This window comes from the organism of the source record quoted next, unplaced genomic scaffold (assembly GCF_019419815.1).
Source record: "Pyrus x bretschneideri cultivar Hongxiangsu unplaced genomic scaffold, Pyrus_bretschneideri_v1 Contig7, whole genome shotgun sequence".
NCBI lineage: Eukaryota > Viridiplantae > Streptophyta > Magnoliopsida > Rosales > Rosaceae > Pyrus > Pyrus x bretschneideri.
In genome coordinates, this window is record NW_025999809.1 from 27,740 (window position 1) to 44,084 (window position 16,345).

Genomic DNA, 16,345 nt, shown 5'->3' on the forward strand with positions numbered 1-16,345 from the left:
TGTTGACTAGAATTATCGAATCACTATGGCATGACTATATTTACGTTATCTACTCATCATGTGCTACATTGGTGTTTGTACTCACTTAAGTCAAGACTAGTTTTCATGTGTATATTCACATCATACTGTACGCTCACTATGGATCAATTGTAGGTGCCAGTCCTTTCCTAGGCAATTATGACTCGTATGTGATGCACATAGCGCTAGTCTTCACGTGATTGTAGTACTAGAGAGTAAATCATTATTACACCCAGTCATGTTCATGTTAGAATATCTTTGCATGAACTCGTGTGTTAGCATATATGGATGAGCACTCGATATGAAGGGTTTATTTATGCAAGATATTATGGTTACCAGAGGTTATGTGTTTATTTACAAATTATTGTGACGTATTGCATTCTTGAGATATTATTGGCTATAGTAAGTATATTCATATTATAAATATGTATGTTATATTTGGAAACTATACTTATTTTACGGCGAGAGGTTATTATATTTTTCAAAAAGGTTTTACAAAGTTTTATTTTTAGGCCCAATCACCCTTATTTTTCACACTTCCAGGTTTTGGTAGCAGAGTTTTCGTGTCGATGAGAATTCTTGGCAAATGTGAGTATAGGAGAGTACCTTTTGGTGCTATAAATCTTATCCTACTTTTACTGTACTTTACTTATGCTCTGACATCACGTGTGAAATGGGTCTATTCCCGGTCAATGCACACTCTTCTATTTAGGCACTTTTAGATTTAAATTTACTCACATTTTTCACATCACTACACATTGTGACTTTGTTACCTTCTTGGTGTCGGCCAGTACAGCTCGATTCAGAATCTAGGCGAACATTTCGAGTCGGGGTGTGTCACCGAGTTTCTCGGTTGACAACTTTTTTTAATTAATTACTAAATTCTTAGACATATTTCTAATTTATTTTTATTTAGTTAGACTTGTGGATCTAACTATTTGCCACATCAGCGCATAAAAAAAATTTTGACAGAATTACGACGGAATGACCACATTGATTTGAAACATCTATATTAGGACTACATTGATCAATTTTCAATATCAGGAACCATTTTGATGGTATGGGTCAATTTCAGAGACCATTTATGATATGAAACGAGTTGTGGGACTCATTAATTTGCCACAACTGCACATACTAGAATTTTGTTATAGAATTGTGACGAAAGAACAACATTGATTTGCGACACCTATTTGCAAGGACTACATTGATCGATTTTTAATTTCAGAGACCATCTTGTTGAGCAAAGCTCGTTCCCTATTATTGTCATTTCAAAGCACCTTGAAATTAGTCATTTCTTATCAGCCAAAGATGGAAGCTTCCGCTTCAAATAGAGTAATGTGATAAAAACCCTACAAAAAATTAAGGAAAGATGACAGTGAAAATTTTTGAAAATCCAGTGTACATGAAATTCATTATGATTACTCTGGAATTTGGATGTTAATTAGTATAAACTTTTCAAGATCATGAATTTACGAGTCATTTATAATATTTGATTAATCAACAGTAGTTGGTTTAGCCTTCACAAATCTTCAGTAATGTTGTCATATGCCTGGACTGTACTTAGCATGCCTCCACAAAAGTCATACGAAATGGAACAACACAAATAACAGAAATTAACAACACCTTCACATCATTTATCAATATGAAAGGTAAACATAAAAAATTCTAAATCACATTAGAATATTTATCTTTTTCATTAAAGGTTAATCATATTACATTTATGAGAGTAATGTTAAAAAAATTATACTTTTGTACTTTGGCATACAATTGGTTATGGTAAATGATGCATATATCCAACATTTAATGAGATAAACACATTAATTGACATGATAACATCAATTGACACATCATATGATATAACAATGTCGTACAAAAATATGATCTTCCTAACATTTTCTAACATTTTCTTATCTTTATATAATGGATGTTTAACGAAGTTTATGTTTGTTTCTACCAATCCTTGTATGGTTAGAGATGGCTTAGCTATGATTATATATGTGGCAATATTCAAGAAATTAATGTCATCAACTGGAAACAACAATATGTCTTTGAGGTAGGATAAGATGGAAAAGGATCCTTGCCGGATCCTTTTCCTAGGGATCCTAGGAATGCAGAAATTATGTCTGTTCATTGTACATCGTGCAGTCAATTTTCGTTAGGTACTATTTATATTTGAATTTTAAATAATTTCTGACCGCACGATGTATGATGAACGAAAATGATTGCAGAATCCCTAGGAAAAGGATCCGGCTTCGTGGACAATTGGATTTACTTTCAGCAAATGAAAATAACTTCACTTTTCACTTCATTTTTTCAATATGAAAAACACTTGCAAGAAATAAAAATATTAATGCCGAATTAACTTGCTAACATTTTAAAGCTCGAGCAGCATTGTGTATGTATAAGAAGGATATATATACATATAATATAATATATATGTTGCAGTTCTAAATTCATTAGGAATGTGATTGCGTAAAATTTAGTAGGACTCATAATACCATTCAGATAGGTTCCTAATTATAATTCTATTCATTGGAGAGTAAGATTCTATCTCCTTTATCACTGTGAATAAAGGCACAATGGGGTGATGATAAATAATCACCACTGAACCACCAAATTATCTCTTCGTTCTGTCCTTGCCACCGATCCCTCTCCCTCTCTTTTCCTTCAGTAAAATAGGCTTACAACATGTTATCAAGCACAATCTTGTTGCTGCGCTAAGGAACTAAGGGATTTCCGAGAGGTTCTTCAACAACTAGCATTCAAAGGTTTTCTTCATTTCCATCCAATTCAAGTTCTTCTAAAATACAGAATTGACATTTTATAAGACCTGATAGCATGCAACATTCACCATGATGCATGAACCCTAAATTTATTGTTGCTTTATATTGCCTATATTGCATAAATTGCTCAATTATATTTTTTTTTTGCACACACAATATTAGTTGTTGATTTTGCATACGTAATATTATGTTTTACGATGCTATTGGATATTGCTATGTTGAATTGTGTGAGTACAAAGAAAAACAAATAAAAGCAAAACTAGGTTATAAAATATATATATATATATATATATATATATATATAATAAAAAAAAAATAAAAACCCTAAACGTTAGCCGAGCCACAGCCTAAAGCTGCGCTACGCCAAAAAAAAGGAAACATTGTGCCGCCTTGTGCCTACTACGCAGAGCCAAAACGCACCACTTAGAGTCAAGGTTAGTTGAGGCTGTCAATAGACAATGAGATGGCTCAAGAGAAAAGAGAGATTAGGCGTGCCATTCTCAGAGGCTGCCAATAGACTATGTTTTTGTTTGAGTGTCTGTGAAAGATGAGAGTTAATCTAACTTTTTAACTAAATGATTGTGCATCGAGTGGGACAATGGTTCAATTAAGTTCTTTTCTATGCCTTGAGTTAACAAGGACTTTAAATTCAATGCAACTTCGTGTATGCTTGCCCAAAAAGTAAATGAAAGCAAAGTGGAAGCTAAAACGAAAAACAGAATATAACCATTTAATGATGGAGTCCACATTATAAACGTTAAGTTAATCCAAGCCAATGAGCCGAGCTACATAACTTGAAATGTAAAATGATCGAAAATGTGAAGAAAGCAATAAAACTCTACAAGATTCAGGCCATGAAGGGCAAGATAATGCTAGAGAAGCCCAATGAGATCACTGGTATTGAATTGGAGTTAGTACAAAACATGTTCCTAGAAGAGGAAATCAGGGTAGTTGGAATTGCACATCAACCAAATCATCCCACGAGGTGGCAAAGCTGTTTACAAGGAAGGCTTTGAGATCGTAGCTGAAGAGCTACGAAAGTTTTGTTGAAGAGCAATCAGGTTTGTGTTGAAAAGTAGTTGGTTCATTAAAGAATCACTCAAGGGTTTATGTAATCATATGTAGAGATTGAATTTGATGAAGGTCCACTACAAAACAAAGTGTCATTAGCGAGGGTCAAATACCGTTGAAAAGGGCATTTTGCATTGCAAATACTTTTGTTCCGACTAGCTATTGAAATTAAATCATTTTTGACACACATGACTCATTGTTAATAGTTATATGTATGTCGGAAATGAATGTTCAAAATGACAAACTTATTTTATTTTTGACATGAAATTGTGGTTGCAAATACTTAAATGATCGTCGAATATACTTTCTAAGTGTTGACATCTGTTTTTTGCAATGATTTTCTTGCAACCAAAACATTGTGTTGAAAAATGTTTTTCCAACAGAAAAATGTTATTTACAAGAGCATAGTCATCATAATTGTTATTACCAACAATTAAGAATTGTCGAAAATATGCACAAAAACATATTTGTGAGGATCAAGAGCTGTTGGAATTATATATTTGCAATGGTATTACTTCGTAGGCAAATAGTATTTCTGACCAATAACTTTTCTTGAGAAAACTATATTTTGACCAATGATGTTTATCAAATTTTGTATTTCTAGCCGTAAACTACTACTTTAGTCTATCGTAAAAAATTATTTTAGACACAATAGGGGTTATCATTAAAACACCTCATAGGAAAAAAATAAAGTAAGACATTTCATTGGGAATTGATGCAAGAAATATATGCTTTCTGGTAAAAATTTCACTGAGCATTGTTCAAAGAATATTTTGTATATATTATCACTAATAAAACAAACATATATAAGATCAATGTGGTAAAGCCAATACATCCATTACAAACCTAAGATATTTGTTTAAACATATTAACGCATATCATCATCCTCAAACTTCGAAAATTCAAACTTAAATTCTTTCGAAGATGTGCAGATAAAAGCATCTTCTCTTTTGTACATACAATGTATGTAGATCCTTCATCACTCCTTCACATAGCTGCTTCACATTTAACAAGATGAAGATCCTGAAATATTATGTGAATAAACCTTCCAACATAGAAAATAAATTATGACTTTTCAGTTTAAAATGAAAGTAAATGAGTAGCTACAACATCCACTAATTTGTTCAGCATTCACACCTTAATTGCAACATGTTTGCAGAACTCATAGCGCAACATTTCCTCCTTAGAATTTTCATCCAGTCCACGAACAACCAAGACACGAGTTTGACCTAATTACATATATACTCAATGAAGTTCATAACAAATAATACTTAGCTATGCCAACTAAAAGCAACAAAGTAGACCAACCAGCTTTAGAGCACTCTACCCAAGCCTAGTATAACTACAAATCTCAGTAACTCCAACACCAGGTAAAAGCACGTATACAACCACAAAATACCATAAAAGCAGCTAAAAAAAAAGTGAGCATACACATAACTTTGACACAGACACTTTAAAACATATACAATTATTGACTATCTCCATATAAGTCTGTCTGTTTTTCCCAAAATTGCTTAATGGTACGCATTTACCATGAATACACTGAGGAAAAATGAATACATGCATACCTCAATTTCAAAGATGGAGCCATTTTTTCACCAAGCTCTTCATGCCAGAAGGAACAAGAGACCGAGGAAAAAAAAAAAATCATGGATTCACACTGATTTCTATTCAATGAATCTCCAATAATCAAAACAAAAATTAATCAAATTTTGCAATCTTCCGGCAGCGGTTCAATCTCCTCATCTTCCTCTTCTTTTTTAGCAGAACCCAACAATTCAATCTTCTGGCCTCACACGATCAACCCACAAACACAAAAAAAGATAACACAAACAACAAGAACAAAGACCAATATCGAATGCCCATTACCTGTTTGCTGAATATCCTAAAAGAAAAAATGTCGAAAACACAAAATACAAAGATCACACAAAATACAGAGACCATACTACCCAAGCATTTTGTATACTATTTTCACAGATTCATAGCATGCAGAGATTCAACAAACACAGGCATCAAAGTGAGTAACGAGAGACATGATTATACCTTTCTTTTTTAGATCTGCCAACCACGGGATTTCCCCTGCTCTTTGAGATGCTCAGTTCATCATTTTTCTCGGCCTTCATCTCTGATCGAAGTCCCTTGTGGGTGTCGCAGAATCAAAGATTTATGCACTGAGAGTCGAAAAGGTGGAACTGGGCTTGGGTTTGCAGAAGTGGAGGCGTGTGAATTTTTTTTGGATGAAGGGATAAATAGAAAGAAATGGAGAGATGGTGTTGGTTTTGATGAATGTGGCTTTGAGATTTTGAGAATGAAATGAAGAATGGAGGCTAGGGTTTTGTTTCTGAATGGGAGAGGTAGAGATTCTGTGAGAGAGAAATGAAGAAGAGAGAAAGCTAAATGGCACTGACCGCTGTCTTTGGAAATAGAGAGTTGAGTTTTTGGGTGCCACGCCAAACTATTGGCAGCCTTCCAAAATTTTAGTTTCCTGCCGCCTCCAATTTTTTTATTTGAATTTATGTATGATTCTTTTTTTTTTTTTTTCAAAATATATGATTTTATTTGAACCTATCGTTTTGACAGAATACATATTCTGCAGACTAGTTTAACGATGCAACCGTCAAACTTTTTCGTATACATTTTAAGAACACATATGTCAAAAATCACAATATATATATATATATATATATATATATATATATATATTCAGAGATTAGATAATGGGACAAAAAATTTATGCAGTTGTAAAGGAAAAATTACGATTTAACGGTTATTTTAGCTCCTATTTTGATGATTTGTACTGGAACACTCCTGACCCTTTAAGAATACAATGAACAAATGTGATTTTCAATTTAAAATATTTACACAAGTAGATACCACAAAATCTTAGGTTGTACTTAATGGAAGTATAAAATAAACTCTTAAGTATTAGTTAAATCTACTGTTTTGACGAGATACGCATTCTATGAAATTAGTTTCAACGATCCAATTGTCAAACTTATTTGTATATAATCCAAGATTGCATATGTCAAAAATCATAAAAAACAAACATTCAAAGATTAGGTAACGGAACGAAATTTTTTGACGGTTATAAACGAAAAATCACGATTTAACAATTACTTAAGTTCTAATTTTGATGATATTTTACAGCTACACTCCTCGACCCTATAAGCATACAATAAATGAATTCGATCCTCAATTTGAAATGTTTACACTCGTGGATACCACAAGTCTTATGTTATACTTAATGGAAGTATGAAAGTGTTTGTTGAATCTACTGTTTTGACGAGATACATATTCTACACAATTAGTTTGAACGATCCAACCGTCAAACATGTTTGTATATAATCTGAGATCACAAATATCAAAAATCAAAAAAAAAAACATTCATACATTAGGTAACGAGACAAAAAATTTCGACGGCTATTCACAAAAAATCACTAGTCAACAATCATTTTTGCATCGATTTTGATGATTTTTTACAACTACACTCATCGACCCTTTAAGAATACAATGAATGAATTCGATCTTTGATTTAAAATGTTTACACTAGTGGATACCACAAATCTTATGTTATACTTAATGGAAGTATAAAATAAACTCTTAAGTATTTGTTGAATCTATCATTTTGACGGATATACATTCTACGAAATTAGTTCAACGATCCAACCATCAAACTTGTTTGTATATAATCCAAGATCATATACGTAAAAAATTGGGAAAAAAAACAAACAAACATTCAGAGATTAGGTAATGAGACAAAAATAAAATAAAAATTTGACAATTACAAACGAAAAATCACGATTTAACGGTTATTTTAGCTCTGATTTTTATGATTTTTTTTTTTACAGCTGCACTCCTCGACCCTATAAGAATACAATGAACTAATTCAATTTTCAATTTAAATTATTTACACTAGTGAATACCACATAATATAATATTTACATTGGTCAATGATCTTTTTCAGCGACAACTATATGCCCTTATAAATAAATATCCCTTTCTGAGAGCCCTTGGTTGCCCTCGAAAATAGATAGATATTTTTCACAGCCTGTAGTTCCTCTCACAAATACACAATCACTTCCAACAATAACAAATCATCCTCGAAAATAGAGAAATTACTACCGACGACCACTTGTTGCCCTTGGAAATAAATAATTACTTTCGACAATTAAACACGCCATCGGAAAAAAAAATTACTATTACAGACGAATACATATTTCGTCGTAAATAAATGTGGCGCCAAAAATTTCCTTCCAAAATATAGCTATTTCTGACGGCGATGCAACCCTTTTCTAAGGGCATTTTGCATGTTGAAAATAGTAAACCTCTTGTCGACATATTTCCCAAGGAACCTAAATTTTGGTCGAAAATAATGGTTTTTCCAAGAGTATTTGTAGGCCCTCGTAAAAAGTTGGTCGCAAATGATCATTTTTTTTGTAGTGGTCCTCAACTTGAAGGCCTAGGACTCTGTTTATAGGCAGGAGAGAAGGAGCAACCTTGATCATTTCGCAGAGTTGTAGTAGGAGTAGGTCTATCACTATCATTTAGCGCTGACAGTGACTGTAATTCCTGATTGGTGGCCTTCAGTTGTGTCTTAAGGGTCGCAATAGTGATCTGAATGTGTTGGATGATGCGTGCTTATGCATTTAAGGGGGCGAGATATTCTCAGGTCTTGGTCGTCTGCAAGACAAACACACTTCAAAAGGATTTTTGTCTGAGGCCTCAGACAATTTGGGGTGAAGTGAGATGATTGTCCGAACCGTAGTTTAGGTTTCGAAGTTGATGGACTGGAGAGCGTCTTATTTTAAATTTATGGCCCAAACAAATGGCAGACTCATTTTCGTTGAAGTCCTTTAGTATTAATTAGATGATTTGATCACACTTTATCACCAGAAATTTACTAAAACTAAGTGTTTCTGAAAGTTTTCTGATACGATTCCTTGCCTCGTAGAAGGCAAATACATAAGGTACAAAGTCTTGCACAACAAGAAAAACAATAACGTCTAGTTCTAACTGCAACATAATAAAATCCTAATAGAAAATATACCCCATTAATTACAATTACAATAAATCCTGAAAGCCAACTCATGGCAATACTCTGTTAGATTAAAACGTTATTTCTCTATTCGAATTTCGTTTCACAGTTAACGTGTTTGTTTCTTATTGGTGATACATATTTAGTTTAAAATTTTGGTCTCCCTACTCTTTTCTATTAGAGTCCATTTATGGGTAGGACTTCATTAGATTAAAGCCTATAAATACTTCAGATCCCTAGTCATCGTTCTATTATCCCAAACCCTAAATTCCCCATTTAGTTCTCGGGATAAAGGTGCGGTTGTGAAGAGAAGATCTTGATTTCTTTTCTGTTGCGGTGCAGCCGCTGTTGATCATCATCTCTTTCCCCATGTCGAGCACTCCAGATTAGTTGATTCATTGTGTCCTAATGGCATGAAACTGATAAGGACTTACATTCACTTCCCCAAATTGTTGCACAGATTCATAACTCTTCAGAAGGAAAAGAATGGAAAACAAGAAAGATAAATTGTAGAGATAGAGAAACGTAGAAAACGAAGCTCTCTATATTGATGAACTGATTTTAATATAACAAATTAAAACTATATGATTTGTTCCCAAAACTCACCACACTCCTCAGCATATGTATCTCTATAAGTGATGATTTTGAATCATCAGTATGTTATGCAGCAGCTTGCAATCAAGCCACCCAATCAGTCTAAGACATACTTTCTCGTGATAAAATTATGTCTTGTTCAGATCGAGCAACTTCAACACCCAAGAATTACTTGTCCCCATTGCCTTTCGTCTCAAATTCCATCTCCAAGTACTCCTTCAGTCTAGAAATTTCTTCCTTGTCATTTACAGTCACAATCATATCATGTGCGTTAATTAAGGCTCTTGTCAGTCTACTCCTGTAGTTCTTTTTTTGTTGAAAACTTTACTCCGGTAGTTCAGAAAGAGTATGATTGGAATTTGTTTGCCTGTTCCCGATTCTTCATTTGAAGAGGAGGAGCTTTGTAATATGCCGGGATTGTTGCTGGATAGAAAATATGTCAAACTCCTTCGCCCTTAATAATGGGGAATATAATTCCTGATGCACCCTAAAAATAAAAGGAAAAACCAAATTTTAGTTCAAGTGAAAACTTACGTATGTATTAATTGGTAATTGACAAGCATGTTGATAAAGAGGAACTATTGGGAATTTTTAGTGAACATACCAAGATCAATCCAGTCCCAAGCTGCCTTTAGGTGCAGGGAATGGAATCATAAAGCCACTTAATTATTTTTTCACTTAATTGAAACTTAATTATTTTGTCAAAGAAACAAGAACTAGCCAGTCCACTTTTAGTACATACAAAACTATGTGACATCCTAATAGTGTTTTTTTTTCTTTTTTCTTTTTTATTTTTTTTTATTTTATTTTTTATTTATACCACAATATAACATACTTTGTGAAAAATATAGACAAAACTATGAATTCTGTCAACGTAGTAAAACAGGCAAGATATGATTGAGTTCAATCCAAAATTCAAAAGCACCAATCCAGTTTCAGAGAAGCATGAGAACAGAGAGTAATGACATCTACAATCAACCTAGATTTAGTTCATTATTTGATGCCCGTGTACAATAATACGCCAAGAAAATAATTTTCTTTTAAATGAAAACCATGAATTACTTGAACCTTCACTTCTTCCCTTGGAGAAAAACTTGTATGGGGCTTGGCTTGCCACTGGACTTCGTTGAGTGGCATTACAATCCACTCAAAACTCGCCATGTGACAAGTCTTAAATATAATCTTTTATCATTCTTTTATATTTAAAATTTTTATAATAAATTTTTTAACTAATTAATATTATATATATATATATATATATATATTAATGTTATGTTTCCTTTTTTATTTCTTTCCCCCAATTTTTTTTTCTTCCCAAATCACCCCACCCCCAAAAAAAAAACACTTTGTTTTGCCATAGGTGTCTTAGGTTTCAGTACTCCCTCCCCTTTCTTTCTTTCCCAGTTTTGTTTCCTTCTTTCTTTAAAAAAAAAAAAAAAGTTCTACACCCACTCCAATTTTATCATGGAAAGCAACCAAGAATGTGCAAGTTTCTTTTCTTTCTTTATACAATAGTTGCTTTGATCATATGACATGAATAATGCACATATATAGCTGTATTAGGGTTTTTTTTTTCTTTTAATTGGGGGTTTTTGGGTTCGGATGAGGGTTTTTGGTTTTTTATCCTTATAATATGAATTAGGGTATCAATTATGTTCACTACCTTCTTTATTATGAGTCTTTAATTAATATGTTAGTTTAATCTTTGATTTATTTTTTTTTTCAATTGATAGGTTGCTATTGAGGCAATGGAGTTTGAAGAAGATCTAAAAATCGGAATGATGGTGCATTCAGATGCTGAAACTTTTCAAGTATGCAATGCTTATACTTTGAGGAAGGGGTTCAGTCTTCGTAAAGGGCATATTCGAAGAAATAAATCAAATAATGTTACGCAATGAGATTTTTTATTTTTTTTAAAAGAAAGAAAGAAACAAAACTGGGAAAGAAAGAAAGGGGAGGGAGTCCTAAGACCTATGGCAAAACAAAGTTGGGGGGGGATTTGGGAAGAAAAAAATAGGGGGAAAGAAATAAAAAAGGAAACATAACATTAATATATATAATATATTAATTAGTTAAAAAAATAACTATAAAATTTTTAAATATAAAAGAATGATAAAAGTTTATATTTAAGACTTGCCGCGTGGCGAATTTTAAGTAGATTGTAGTAACACTAACGAAGTCCAGTGGCAAGCCAAGCCCCACACAAGTTTTTCTCCTTCCCTTGAGCGGTAGAAAAGTTCATGGATGGCTACAAATACAAATGCGAAACAATTAATCCACATTTCTAACTATCCTAATAAAAAATTTTGTCCCAGTAAAATATATTTTTCATTATCTAGAAACAAAATACGAATACATATTTACAATCAAAACTAATTAATAAATTAATCAATAGCCCAAGATTCCCAATTTGAACCCTAAATCCCTAATCCAGGATTCCCAATTCCAACCCTAAATCCCTAACCCAGGATTCCCAATTTGAACTCGAACCCTAAACCCCCAAATGTTGTAAATAAAAAAATTCAACATAAAAATTGAGAAAATTGCACTTATAAATAATTGAATTAAGGGAGATAAATTAAGGGAGATTGGGTGCTTACCTAGTAATGTTGCGACGGCGGGGAGAGGGTGTGGTGTCGGAGTGCGGCGGATGCGAGAGGGAAAGTGACAGAAAGACAGAGAAATAGAGAGAGTATGAGAGAGGGAAACACTGAGATAGTGAGACTGAGTATAGAGAGATAGAGTGAGGAGCTTAAGTTTGGAAAGAATTGAGAGAGAGATTGAGTGAGTCTGAGATAGAGAGAGATTGAGCGAAGGCGCTGAAATAAAAATGCGCCCAATTTTGGCAAACAAATCAAATTTTTACATGTTTGTGCGACGAGGGTGTTTAAATTTTCGTCGCGCCACTAGTTAAAAAAAACGAATTTTAAATATTTGCCCGACAAACATTTCTAAAACGTTGTTGCGCATATATGTAAATTTAATATATATTTTTGGTTTAAATAAATAAAATTATATTAATTTTGTTACAAATTTTAAAGGAAACTTTTGTTTGCATACAAAATCAATACCATTCAATAAATATCATTACATTTACATCACAATTTTCATTAATCCTCATCTGAACTAGAATAAATATCATCATTATCGTTAGATTCAAACTCCCATTCCTCCTCGTCTGTAGGCACGTCAACATCGTCATTCACGCGTTCGAGTGCATTGTATCGCGGTAGATCCCTGAGGTTATCAGTATTTCGATTTCAGGACCTTCGGCTACCTAATACGGTTCTTGTACAATAGCATATCCCACAGTGTATCTGCACCAAGTTCCATTGAAGTCTCCAATTGTTGGTCAACAATGTCACTAGAATCATCATCGGCAACAGGATCTCTGTCGAAATATCATACAGCCCTATGTGCTCAATCTTTTGAGCTACTTTCCATCCTCTCCTGCCTTTAAGGTCATCTATATAGAAAATGTGTTTGGTCATCGTTGCCAAAATGTAGGGGTTGTTATACCAACATCTGTTAGTGTTGACTGATAGCAAACCATCGTCTCGCTTAACAGCTCCAACCCTAATTGAATTTGTATCAAACCAGCGACACTTAAACATGATAACTTACCATCAATCTTTGTAAAGCAATTGCACAACACTTGTCAGTTTTCCATAGAAATTAATGTATGCAAAGTCGACTGCACCTGGAACATGTATCCCACTATTTTGCGTATAAAGCTTGTCTCCACGATCAACTGGTAAAAACTTGATGCCATTTACATGACAACCAGAGTACAATTCTGCACTTAGAGCCCCAATAGCCAAGTTGCACAATTCTTCAGTCTAAGTGAGTGAATACTTTTCCTTCAATTTCTTCACCTAAATAAATGAGAAAAAGTTGCCGTGTTAGTTTAACATTTACAATTATACAAATAACCCAAAACACGAACAAGTTACATTTTTGCAAAACCATCGAGAAAACAATTCACGATGCTTTTTGGCATATAAATGCGAAGGATGTTATCGCTTCATCAACTCTTCATGCTTATCTAGGTAGGTGATTGACTCGTCACAATTGTTAAGTACAAACCAATGTGCTACCTTCATATCCATTTTATTAAATGACTCCCCTCTGTTTGGTTCGCCAAAGGGTCGTGCAATTTGGGCAAAAAATAAAGTTTTTCACTTCTCGCACCACGGTCATTATTGCGTTGTTGTTGGTTAAACGTAGTCTCAACCTCTTGTAGGTACATTGCACAAAATGTAAGTGACTCAAATGCAACCCATGCCTCCGCGATTGATCTTTCAGGCTTTGCCCTGTTCCGTATACTCTTTTTTAATTCACCCAGTAGTCTGCATCAATAAACAAAATATTGTATTAAATTAGTCAAATTGTACATACATCACGAAATAAAATATTTATGGCAATTATATACCTTTCTATTGGATACATCCATCGATAATTGATAGGTCCGGCTATAAGTGCCTTCTTCGACAAGTGAATCATCATGTGGATCATGCCTGCGAAGAAAGCTGGAGGAAATATTTGTTCAAACTTGCATAGTACTTCAATAACATCATTGCACAATTGTTTAACATCAGACTTGAGCAAAGATCTTGTAGTTAATTGAGAAAAATATCTCGCCAACAACATAATCGACTTCACCATGTCTTCGGGTAAGAGGTGTCAAATTCCCACTAGGAGAACGCGTTAAAGTATGACATGAAATTCATGATTCTTGAGGCCGAAAAATTTGCCTCCGTCCACGTCTGTGCAACGGCCGATGTTTGAAGCATACCTATATGGAAACTTTATAGAAGATAGAAACTACAAAAACTTTTTCCTCTTATCAGTTTCACCAAAAATGATGTGAGCTTTTTTCTATCTATGTCTTCATCCCTCCTCATCCATAAACCTGGCATAATCCCTATTTTTTCCAAATCGATTCGAGCTTTTATTGTGTCCTTTGTTTTTTCCTTGATGTCTAGTATAGTTCCAACCAGTGTATCAAACACATTTTTCTCAACATGCATTACATCGAGGTTGTGTCTCAATTTTAATTTGGACCAGTACGGGAGCTCGAACAACCTCGTCTTGTGTGTTTAGTTTAGAAGTGTGTCTGGTCTTGTGCTATTTACGGATTTGCCTAACTAAGCAAAATCCAACTGATTCACCTGAGCCAAAATTTCATCATTGAACCATTCTCTGGGTCTTGGCCGAAGCTCTATGCCGTTGAAGAAGGCTGTCTTGTTTTGACGCCACTCGTGATCCCACGGCAACCATCTACTATGCCTTAGGTAACAAATTTTTCCCTCGTGCCAACTAGACATTGTGTTATCTTTGCAAACTGGGCATGCGTAAGAGCCTTTAGTGCTCCATACATCATAACGTACGTAGGAAAATCGTTTATAGTCCACACCACGGCTGCTCTCAAAGTGAAACATCTTCCTGGTAGATTTATCGTACGTGCGTTTTCCCATAATTCTTTTAGCTCATCGACTAACGGTCGTAAATACACATCAATAGACGTGCCGATATCTTCGATTATCAATAACGCCATCATCATATATTATTTTTTCATGCACTTCCAAGGCGGCAAATTATATGAAATTGCAAAGATTGGCCAAGTGCTATGGTTTTGGTTTAGAACCCCGAACGGATTAAACCTTCTGTCGTAAGTCCCAATCTAAAGTTATGGGGCTCACGTGCAAAATTAGGGTACAGCCGAACAAACTTTTTCTAGGCCTCTCTATCTACAAATGTCTTATAACATCATCACCTACTCATATATCCTTATGCCACCTCATGCCGCTTGCAGTGTGCGTCAACATATACAATCGTTGCAACCTGGGCTTTAATGGGAGATAATGCATAACTTTTTGTGGAATCTTCGTTCTTCTATTCTGAGAGGTCATTTTAAACCATGACTCATTACATACAGGGCATTTATCCAACGCTTTATTCTCTTTGTAGAACAAAATGCAATTATTTTTACACGCGTGAATTTTTTCATATCCCAATCCAAGACCACTTAGCACCTTCTTTGCACTTTTATGATCTTTAGGAAGGCAATTGTTCTTTGAAAGCATCCTCTTGAAAACCCCACAAAAAGTAATCAAAACATTGGTTCGACATACGAAAACTTTATTTTGCCATGCATCAACTCAACAATGGCCATGAGTGTTGAATATCCTTCGCAAACAGGGTTCCTTGACACTTTTTGATAGTTTTTCATATTTTCCGAATGCTTCACTATCCATGATCGAAGGGACGTCATCTTCTACTTTCTCATTCGCATTCGAACTAGCGGTTGAAAATGCATCATTGATAATGTCCATAATTTGGTCATTTAACTCCACAACAGATTCACCTATATCCCTTGCTCAGGTAATGTGGGAGGATGAAACATATTGTATTTGTTCTCCATGATGATTCCACATAGTATAGATTTCCATCATCTGATTTTTAACTAAATGGTATCGAACAGTTTCAAAATATTCATTCATTAAGTTGTACACTTTCTACAAGGACACCGAATTTGAATTGAACCGCGGTTGTTTGCAATTGCAAAATCAACGAACTCATTTATTCCATCCAAATAATCATCAGCACATCTGTTAGGATTATGTATCCATTATTTGTCCATTTCACCTGCAAACAATTTTATTTTTTTTTACTAGGGTTACAACAACTTCAATTATGACATGCCACCTTATGCTTCAGGTATGAGTCCTATCTCATTCGAAAATGCACAGTTACATGCTATAATTTATGGTTTCAACACATTAGAGTTTAATCGTGGGAAAATTTCTGCAGCATCTCCCTGTAGTTCTTCAAATGCATGACA